Source organism: Gekko japonicus, unplaced genomic scaffold (genome assembly GCF_001447785.1).
Source record: "Gekko japonicus isolate JY-2015 unplaced genomic scaffold, Gekko_japonicus_V1.1 scaffold1179, whole genome shotgun sequence".
Taxonomy (NCBI): Eukaryota; Metazoa; Chordata; class Lepidosauria; order Squamata; family Gekkonidae; genus Gekko; species Gekko japonicus.
In genome coordinates this window covers 461,699-471,373 of record NW_015160875.1, presented here as the reverse complement: position 1 = coordinate 471,373, position 9,675 = coordinate 461,699, and positions in this window count along the sequence as shown.

Genomic DNA, 9,675 nt, shown 5'->3' with positions numbered 1-9,675 from the left:
ACGGCCAGGGGGCCCGGACTGGGAGGAGAGGGCCGTGGCTGCTGGGATCGCAGAAGCGGGGAAGGCTCCGAGAGAATGAGGCTGCCGGTAGCAACGGGGGCTGTCCAGGACGGAGGACCCGCGCTGCCCCCAAACCGCGCCACCTTCCCGCTTCCGTTCGTTTATCGCGTTGCGGAACCGGGGGCCCCCGTTCATCTCATCGTGCCGCAGAGTCGTCAAAACTGTGTGTGGTTCTGAAACGGGAGCGAGACGGCGGCGCTGGGACTTTGGTTTGGAGATTGCGGCGTGCCAGGAGTCGCCGTCCTCTGCTCACCACTCGAGCCAAAGTTGGGGGCTTGGGTTTAGCGGGGAGGGGGAGCACAGCTCGGGTTTTGCAGTCGGCCTTCTCTTGACCAAGGAAGAGACCTGTCGTACTCCAGCCCTGCGGTGCTGCCTGCCGGCTTTCCCAGATGACAACGGTGTGGATTTGTAGGTACAGCAGAGAATTGGGCCCAGGCCCGTAGCTAGGATTTTTTAATTCGGGGGACCTTTAAGTCAGGGGGCACTCCGTACACACCCCCAAGGGAGCGCCTGGGCTGGATGGGAAGTCGGGGGGGGGCTTGGCGGGGAGTCAGGGGGCCAGGCCCCGAGATGCCCCGCTGTAGCGACAGGCCTGATTGGGCCATTCCCCATTCCATGGCATCCCATGGTGCACTGTGCTGAACTAAACATTACAGGGAAGGGAAGGGACGGAAAGTGCAGAGAAGCTGCCGTTGGGGTGGCTCCTGGCGATGTCCAGGTAGAGTCCGAGATAAGGGGGCAACCTCGGAGGAGGAACAGAAGGAGAGGCACACAGCGTGGCCTTTGTCTCTCCCGCGTTAGATTTCTGGGCCGTGCGGGCCTTGCTCCGACTCCCTTTCCGGGTGTCTGGTTCCATTAATGGCTTTAGCATAAAGGTGAAGCTCGTCAGCGCGTCGTATATATTGATCACAGAGTGAAGTTTATGGCCCCGCGGTGGAAGCCGCTGTCAGGATCAGACAGGGGTTTTTGTAATGTCATTTGTTACAGAATAAAATAGACGTTCCAGCACCAAAGTCTTTCCATTTGTCAGTATCCCAGGGAGGGGGGGAGGGGCTTTTTCCAGGCTTTTCTTCAAGAGCGAATGGATCGGCGACTGCGCTGTGGGGACGTCTCGGATCCTTGGCAGAATCCTGAGCGGTGAGCCAGAGGTGCGTACAAAGGTGAACTCCGCTGTCTGCAGAATTTAAGCACGTTTGTGTGATCCATTCTGGTAGCCTTGCAAATGGGGAGATTCCTCTCCCGGTGCCCCGAATCCCTTCTGTTTGGGGATTATCTTCTCCGTCCATCTGTGTCTGTCAAGGCACAGCTGGTAAATGGTGGTGCCAGCAAAGGGCTTTCAAAGCAAGTGAGCAGCAGAGGTGGCTTGCCTTGGAGGTCTCCCAAGTATCGACCCTGTTATTCCACACTGCCTTCCCCTCCTACTCTCCATCCATCTACCCACCTTTATTTTATTGTCAAGCCTGCCTCGGGCTCGGGGCATAGAGTCCAATGTTCCCTCTAAGCTGTGGAGTCTTGTGAGCAAAAATTCTACTTTGTGAGCCACTGGCATTAAAGTTGTGAGCGAGCGATTTGGCTACTGCATGAATTAGTTTGCTCCGGAGCCCTCCTTCCGGAGCAAAGACAAAAATGTGTGAGCTGGAGGCTAAAAAACTGTGAGCTAGCTCACACTAACTCAGCTTAGAGGGAACACTGGCGTAGACCTTTCCGTGGCCGTGACGATTCAAGACGGGGGAGGTCTGACGGCTCCGGAAGTTGAGGCCTGTAAAGAAGAGGCGTTGGGGCTTCAGATAGGTAGGGGACGGAGTTTGACGGCACTCCGTAAGTCCCTCTACCTCCATGCGCTGGCTTCTCAGCGTCGTCCCTGGGCTCCTTCTCTCTCTCTGCCAGCTTCAGGTAGTTCCGAGCACGTCCTTCCTCCCCAGACCCTTCGCTTCCCTCTCCTTTATACCCAGCTCCCTCTTCCAGCACCGCCTCCCGTCCCCGCCTTTCTCTCGTTCATCCCAGCCCCGCCCCCTATGATAAGCTCCGACACCGTCCCTACGGCCTGGGTGTGGTCGGAGCTATGCTGGTGGCGGTCTTGTCGGCCTGGGGCTGCGCAGCCGCCACCAGTGTGCAGGGTCTCGTGTGTTCGCTGTCAGCCTCTCCCTGGCGTCGTCGGCCTCTCCTGCTGCTCCTGGGGACTCTTTGCTTCACGGTCGGACTGGTCCAGACCGTTGTGCCTCGGCTGCGCTGACTGGGTCTGGCATTGCAAGATCTTCTCGGTCCATGGGTCTACTGGGTGAGTTGGGGGTCGTTGGGGGTGTGTACGGTAAGTCCCGGGACTGGGACATTTATTTATTTTATTCATAACCCTGCCTTTCACCCCAGTGGGGACCCAAAGGGGCTTGCATCATTCTCCTCCACTGTATTCTCAGAGCAACCCTGTTGGAAATGAGAGAGTTTCCCTGCCCCAGTGTCATTTAGGCACTTTGCACAACCATCCAGGACCCTGGGAGAGAGAGAACTGATACCTCCTGCTGCATAGGTAGAAGAAGAGAAGAGGAGATTGGATTTATACCCCGCCCTTCACTCAGAGCGGCTTACAAACTCCCTTCCCCTCCGCACAACAGTCTGTTAGTCTTAAAGGTGCTACTGGGATTTTTACTGTTTTGCAAGGGAGAAGGAAATGAAGCCGCCGACACGGCTACCGCGCAGCCACAGAGCTTTTCGGCAGCTCTTTCAGTTGCAGGGAAGCCAGGCAAGGAGATGTGAGGCTCAGCCCATGAGTGATTAATTTATTTTATTTGGGGAGCGGTGGCACGGTGGGTATATCCCACTGTTTTAACATCCGAACTGTGTTAGTTCGAGCCCCGCACTGGTGTGAGCAGCCAGCCTGTTGTCCCCAGCTCATCGCCCACCCAGCGATTCAAAAGCTTTGGCGAGTAGATAAAATGGGAACCACTTCTTAGAGAGGGTGGGCACGCCAATCTCCCTTGTGGGAGGGTGTTAGCTGACGGTCGGACGTCCTGGTCGAGGTTCGGAAAAAGGCGAAAGTACTTCTCGGCTACGAAGAATCCCTGCAGTGGATGTTCCAGCCAGGCGGTGGCAGTGTGGCGATTGACATACGGGTCCTGAAGCCTGGTCGACAAGCAGCCGTGCGGAAAACGACGGAGCCAAGCCAGAAGACGTCTACACCGGGCAGTGACGGCGCGTGCAATTAAAAATGAATATATGTTGTCTTCTCTATCCCCTACGAACATTGTTAGTCCCTTGTCTATAATGAGTAACTGTACATCGCTTTGAGCCCACTGGGGAAAGCGATTAATAAATGGAAAGCATTATTATTATTATTATTATTATTATTATTATTAATAATAATAATAATAATCATTCATCTTATACACCGCCCTCCCCGAAAAGCAGGCTCAGGGCGGCTTACATTCATTAAAACATATTGCATAATATATAGATAGCAATTAAAATCAGCATGAAACAATTCAGTTTCAATAATAATAGTAACAAGTAATAAGTGCTGTTGATGTTCCGCTAATTGTACGAGACGGCATACTTTTTGTAAGTCTTTCGGTTTCTCAATGTTCTTCCCACAGGCTGGCCATCGCAGCCGAGAGTTGGTGGTGGGGGGGGGGGGGGGGCCCCTTCAACCTGTGAGGTGGGTGGGGCTGAGAGACACAAACTGCTCTTTTTTCAAGGACAGCTGTGCCAGAGCTTGTGACTGACCCAAGGTCACATCAGCAGGTGCAAGTGGAGGAGTGGGGAATCAAACCTGGTTCTCCCAGATTAGAGTCCGCGCACTTAACCACTACACTAAACTGGCTCTCAGCCTGGTGGAAGAGTGCCATCTTGCAGGCCCTGCAGAACTGTGCAAGGTCCCGCAGGGCCCTGATCTCTTCCGGGAGCTCATTCCACCAGTATGGAGCCGCCCCTGAGAAGGCCCTGGCCCTGGTGGTAGGGAGCCTGGCATCCTTGGGACCCGGGAGGTTCAATTGATTTTGAGACCCCAACCGTAGTGCTCTCTGGGGTACAGGGAAAGGTGGTCCCTCAAATATGTCGGACCCTGGCCATATAGGGCTTTATAGGTAAGTACCAGCAGCTTCAAGCGAATTCGGTATGCTTTGGCAGCCAGTGCAGTGTCCTCAGCGCAGGCTGGATGTGCTCCCATCTAGGGAGGCCCATCACCATCCTGGCCGCGGCATTCTGCACTAGCTGCAGCTTCTGAATTTGTGACAAGGGCAGCCCCATGTAGAGAGTGTTACAGTCAGGGGTCATTTCCTGCGGGAACGCACAGCAGCGGAGCTCCGGCAGTAAGGAGCTTAGGGGGCGGGCACATGCAACAAGCCTCGCCCCCTGCTCCCAGCAGCCCTCAGTCGGGTCACAGGAGGAAGAAGCAGCCAGGTAAGTTGCAGAGCCCCCCCCCCCTTCAGGTACAAGGTCTCCCTCCCCTGTGAGGGCAGATCTGCACACACACACACACCCAATAGCTAGCAATCCAGAACAGTCCAGTGGAGCCTGAGTGGTGGATGTTGCCTTCTGACCCACTTTCGGTGATGTCAGGGGGCGTGGCATATGCAAACAAGTTATGCTAATGAGCTCCTGCACCTCTTTTTCTACGAAATGACCCCTGGTTACAGTAGTCCAGTCTCGAGGTGACCATCGCATGAACATCAGAACATAAGAGACGCCAATGTTGGATCAGGCCAAAGGCCCATCCAGTCTAACACTCTTTGTCACACAGTGGCCAGAAATACCAGGTGCCATCAGGAGGCCCGGCAGTGGGGCCAGGACATTAGAAGCCCTCCCACTGTTCCCCCCCCAAGCACCAAGAAGACAGAGCATCCCTTGCCCCAGAGCCCCTATCTATACCTTGTGGCTAAATAAGAAATAAGCATGGATCAGTGTGGCTGAGTCGTTGCGGTCCAGGAAGGGAGCCAACTGCCTGACCAACTGCAGATGGTAAAAGGCCGACCTGGCAGTGGCTGCTACCTGGGCCTCCATTGCTAAGGAGGTGTCCCAAACTCTGGCGCTGGCACCAGTGGTACCCTGTCGAAGGTCGGGAGTGGTATACCCACCCCTGAACTGCCCCGACTCAAGCACAGGACCTCCATCTTCCTGGGATTCAACTTCAGCCAACTCCGCCTAAGCCAACGAGCCATGGCTTGTAGTACCCAGTCCAGATCTTCCGGTCTAAAGTCTGACTGGCCACCAAACATCAGATAGAGCTGGGTGTCATCGGCGTACTGGTGACACCCCAGCCCACGCCTCTGGGCAAGGGGGCGCATGTAGATGTTGAATAGCATCGGGGAGAGCACGGCCCCCTTGAGGCACCCCACACATCAGTTGTTGGGCACGCTGGCCACAAAGCTCATGGCATCCTTGACTGAAGAGCATAAGAGACGCCAATGTTGGATCTGGCCAAAGGCCCATCCAGTCCAACACTCACACAGTGGCCAAAAATACCAGGTGCCATCAGGAGGTCCACCAGTGGGGCCAGGACATTACAAGCCCTCCCACTGTTGACCCCCCCCCCAAGCACCAAGAAGACAGAGCATCCCTTGCCCCAGAGCCCCTATCTATACCTTGTGGCTAATAGCCACTGACGGACCTCTGCTCCATATGCTTATCTAATTCCCTTTTGAAGCCGTCCATGCTTGTAGCCGCCACCAATTCCTGTGGCAGCGAATTCCATGCGTTAATCTTTGGGTGAAGAAGTACTTCCTTTTATCCATTCTAACCCGACCACTCAGCAATTTCATGGAGTGCCCACGAGTTCTTGTATTGTGAGAAAGGGAGAAAAGTACCTCTTTCTCAGCCTGCTCTATCCCATGCATAATCTTATAAACCTCGATCATGTCACCCCTCAGTCGTCGTTTCTCCAAGCTAAAGAGCCCCGAGCGCTTTAACCTTTCCTCATAGGGAAAGTGTTCCAACCCTTTTATCATTCGAGTTGCCCTTTTCTGCACTTTTTCTGCACGGCTTGTAGCCACCACCACTTCCTGTGGCAGGAAATTCCATGTGTTCATCACTCTCTGGGTGAAGAAGGACTTCCTATGGTGTGGTTTGGTGTAGTGGTTAAGTGCGCGGACTCTAATCTGGGAGAACCGGGTTTGATTCCCCACTCCTCCACTTGCAGCTGCTGGATGACCTTGGGCAAGTCACAGTTCTGGCACAGCTGTTCTTGAAAAAGAGCCGTTTCTGTCAAGAGCTCTCTCAGCCCCGCCTACCTCACAGGGTGTCTGTTGTGGGGAGGGGGAGGGAAAGGAGTTTGTAAGCCGCTCTGAGATACCTTCGGGTGGTGAAGGGCGGGGTATAAATCCAATCTCCTCCTCTTCTTCTTTTATCCGTTCTAACCCAACTGCTCAGCAATTTCATGGAGTGCCCACGAGTTCTCGTATTGTGAGAAAGGGAGAAAAGGACTTCCTTCTCAACGTGCTTTATCCCATGCATAGTCTTATAAACCTCGATCATGCCACCCCCTCAGCCGTCATTTCTCCAAGCTAAAGAGCCCCAAGCGCTTTAACCTTTTGACATGAACTCCAGGGTTGCTGCACAGAGAGAGGCACTTCTGTTTGTGTCTTGCCTTGAGAACCCCACAGGTCAGCTATGACGATGGCAAGAAAAAGAGAAAAAGGAAACACACTCTGGGATCCTGCATGCTTCTATTCCGGTTACTGTGGCACTTTTCTCCAGCCCCAGGAGCATTCCACCACTGCAGAAAACTCTCCGCACCTGGGAACAAATTGCAGTTTTTAATGGAGCCAATCTGCAGGTGGTTCCGTGCTCAGCATTTAGTCTGGAAATGCCATCTTTCATTCTTCCCTTCCATTTTTATAGCAAAACCCACCACATCCCACTGTTTTCTGTATTTCCGTCATTTTCTGGCGTGATACTTGGCAATTAAGAAGAAAAAAAAGAAACTTCAAACACCATAAAAATGCCAACCCCCTCCAATTTGGACAACATACTGTTGTGGTTTCTGTGCCTCTAAATGTACCTCTGTTCCTTCTGCTTCCTCTGCAATTATTTTGTAATCAGGCTGTGACAATTATAAACAATAAAATCCCCAGAATTGACTTTGGCTGGTTGCGAAATGAAAAGCAAAACCTGATTCCCTGTGTGCCCTCAAGAGCTGATAACTTACAAGTGATTCAGGAATACAGGGAAACAGACAGGCTGGGGGGGAAACACAGAAAGTAGTTAATTAGGCTGAAAATAATTGAGCAAAAGGAAAATTGCAGTGAGAAACTAAACCTTTGTTGAAGAGGATTCACAACTGAGTTGACGGGTATCCTTTCTGTCAATTTGGTGGAGTGGTTAAGAGTGCAGACTCAAAACTGGGTTTGATTCCCCACTCCTCCACTTGCAGCTGCTGGTGTGACCTTGGGTCAGTCACAAGTTCTCGGAGCTGTCCTCGAGAGAGCTCTCTCAGCCCCACCTACCTCACAGGGTGTCTGTTGTGGGGAGGGGAAGGGAAAGGAGATTGGAAGCTGCTCCAAGACTCTTTTGGGTAGTGAAGGGTGGGGTATAAATCCAATCTCCTCCTCCTCCTGGTGCAGTGGTTAAGTGCGCGGACTCTAATCTGGGAGAACGGGGTTGAATTCCCCACTCCTCCACTTGCACCTGCTGGATGACCTTGGGCAAGCCGTAGTTCTGTTAGAGCTGTTCTTGAAAAAGAGCCGTTTCTGTCAGAGCTCTCCCAGCCCCACCTAACTCACAGGTAGGGTTGCCAGGTCTGGGTTGGAAAATACCTGGAGACTTTGGGGGGTTTGGGGAGGGGAGGGGCCTCAGCATGGTACAATGCCACGGAATCCACCCTTTTCTCCAGGGGAGCTGATCTCTGTCGGCTGGAGATCAGTTGTAAAAGTGGGAGATCTCCAGGCCCCACCTGGAGGCTGCCAACCCTTCTCACAGGGTGTCTGTGGTGGGAAGGGGAAGGAGCTTGTAAGCTGCTCTGAGACTCCTTTGGGTAGTGAAGGGCGGGGTATACATCCAGTCTCCTCTTCTTCTGAGTCAGTTTGGCGTCGTGGTTAAGTGCACGGACTCTAAGCTGGGAGAACTGGGTTTGATTCCCCCACTCCTCCACTTGCACCTGCTGGATGACCTTGGGCAAGCCATAGTTCTGTCAGAGCTGTCCTTGAAAAAGAGCCATTTCTGTCAAGAGCTCTCTCAGCCCCACCCACCTCGCAGGGTGTCTGTTGTGGGGAGGGGAAGGGAAAGGCGTTTGTCAGCCGCTCTGAGACTCCCTTGGGTAGTGAATGGTGGGGAAAAAATCTAATCTCCTCCTCTTCTTCTTCTTCTTCTTCTCCTTCGCCTTCTCCTTCCTCTTCGTTCTCAGCAGGCCCATCTATGGTATTGTCTAAACCCGGGGTCCTCAACTTTTCGAGCCTGTGGGCAACGTTGGAATTTGGAGAGAGTACAATATGCGTAGCATCAAAATGGCCGCCGCAGGAGTTGGAACCATCCACAAAATGGCTGCCGCAGCTTTCCCTCAGTCACCCAGGGAAGATTACGGTTGGCAGCTCTGGGAACCTGGAGATTTTGGGGATGGAGCCTGGGGAAGGCGGGGTTTGGGGAGGGGAGGGGACTCACTGCAGCGCAATGCCACAGAGTCCATTCTCCAAAGCAGCCATTTTCTCCAGGGGAACCGATCTTGGTCATGTGGAATTCAACGGTAATCGTGGGAGATCTCCAGGTGACACCTGGAGCTTGGCAGCCCTCGGGAAGATCGTTGTGCTGTGATGGCAGCTGCTGCCAAAGCAACTTTAAAAAACAGCAACACCACCTTGTACAGGACATTGGAAGCCTTGCTGGAGAAAAGCCCCACCTGTCCTCACCAACTCTCTAAAAGCAGGCACAAACTGGTGGCTTCGTCGTCGTTGTTCAGTCCCAAAGTCGCGTCCGACTCTTCGTGACCCCATGGAGTCCAGTGTTCCCTCTAAACTGAGTGAGTGTGAGCTAGCTCACAGTTTTTTAGCCTGCGGCTCACATATTTTTGTCTCCGCTCAGGAAGGAGGGCTCCAGAGCAAACTAGTTTATGCGGCAGCCAAATCGCTCGCTCACAACTTTTAATGCCAGGAGCTCACAAAGTAGAATTTTTGCTCACAAGACTCCACAGCTTAGAGGGAGCATTGCCATGGACTACATCACTCCAGGCCCTCCCGTCCTCTGCTGCCTTCCGGACTCTGCTTAATTTCATGTTCGTTGCATCGATAATGCTGTCTAACCATCTCATCCTTTGCCGTCCCCGTCTTCTTCGACCTTCAATCTTTCCCAGCATCAGGGTCTTCTCCAGTGAGGGCTCCCTTCTCATTTGGTGGCCAAAGTCTTTGAGCTCCAGCTTCAGTCTCTGGCCTTCTAAGGAACAGTCAGGGGTGATTTCCTTTAGGATTGACTGATTTGATCTCCTTGCAGTCCAGGGGGACTCTCAAGAGCAGGGGTCATTTCCTAGAAAAAGAGGTGCAGGAGCTCATTAGCATACCTCATTAGCACAACTTATTTGCATATGCCACACCCCCTGACATCACTGGAAGTGTGTCAGAAGGCAACACCCACTGCTCCGGCTCCACTGGACTGTTTTGGGTTGCTAGCTATTGGGGGGGGGGGGGGGTGGAGTTTTTTCTT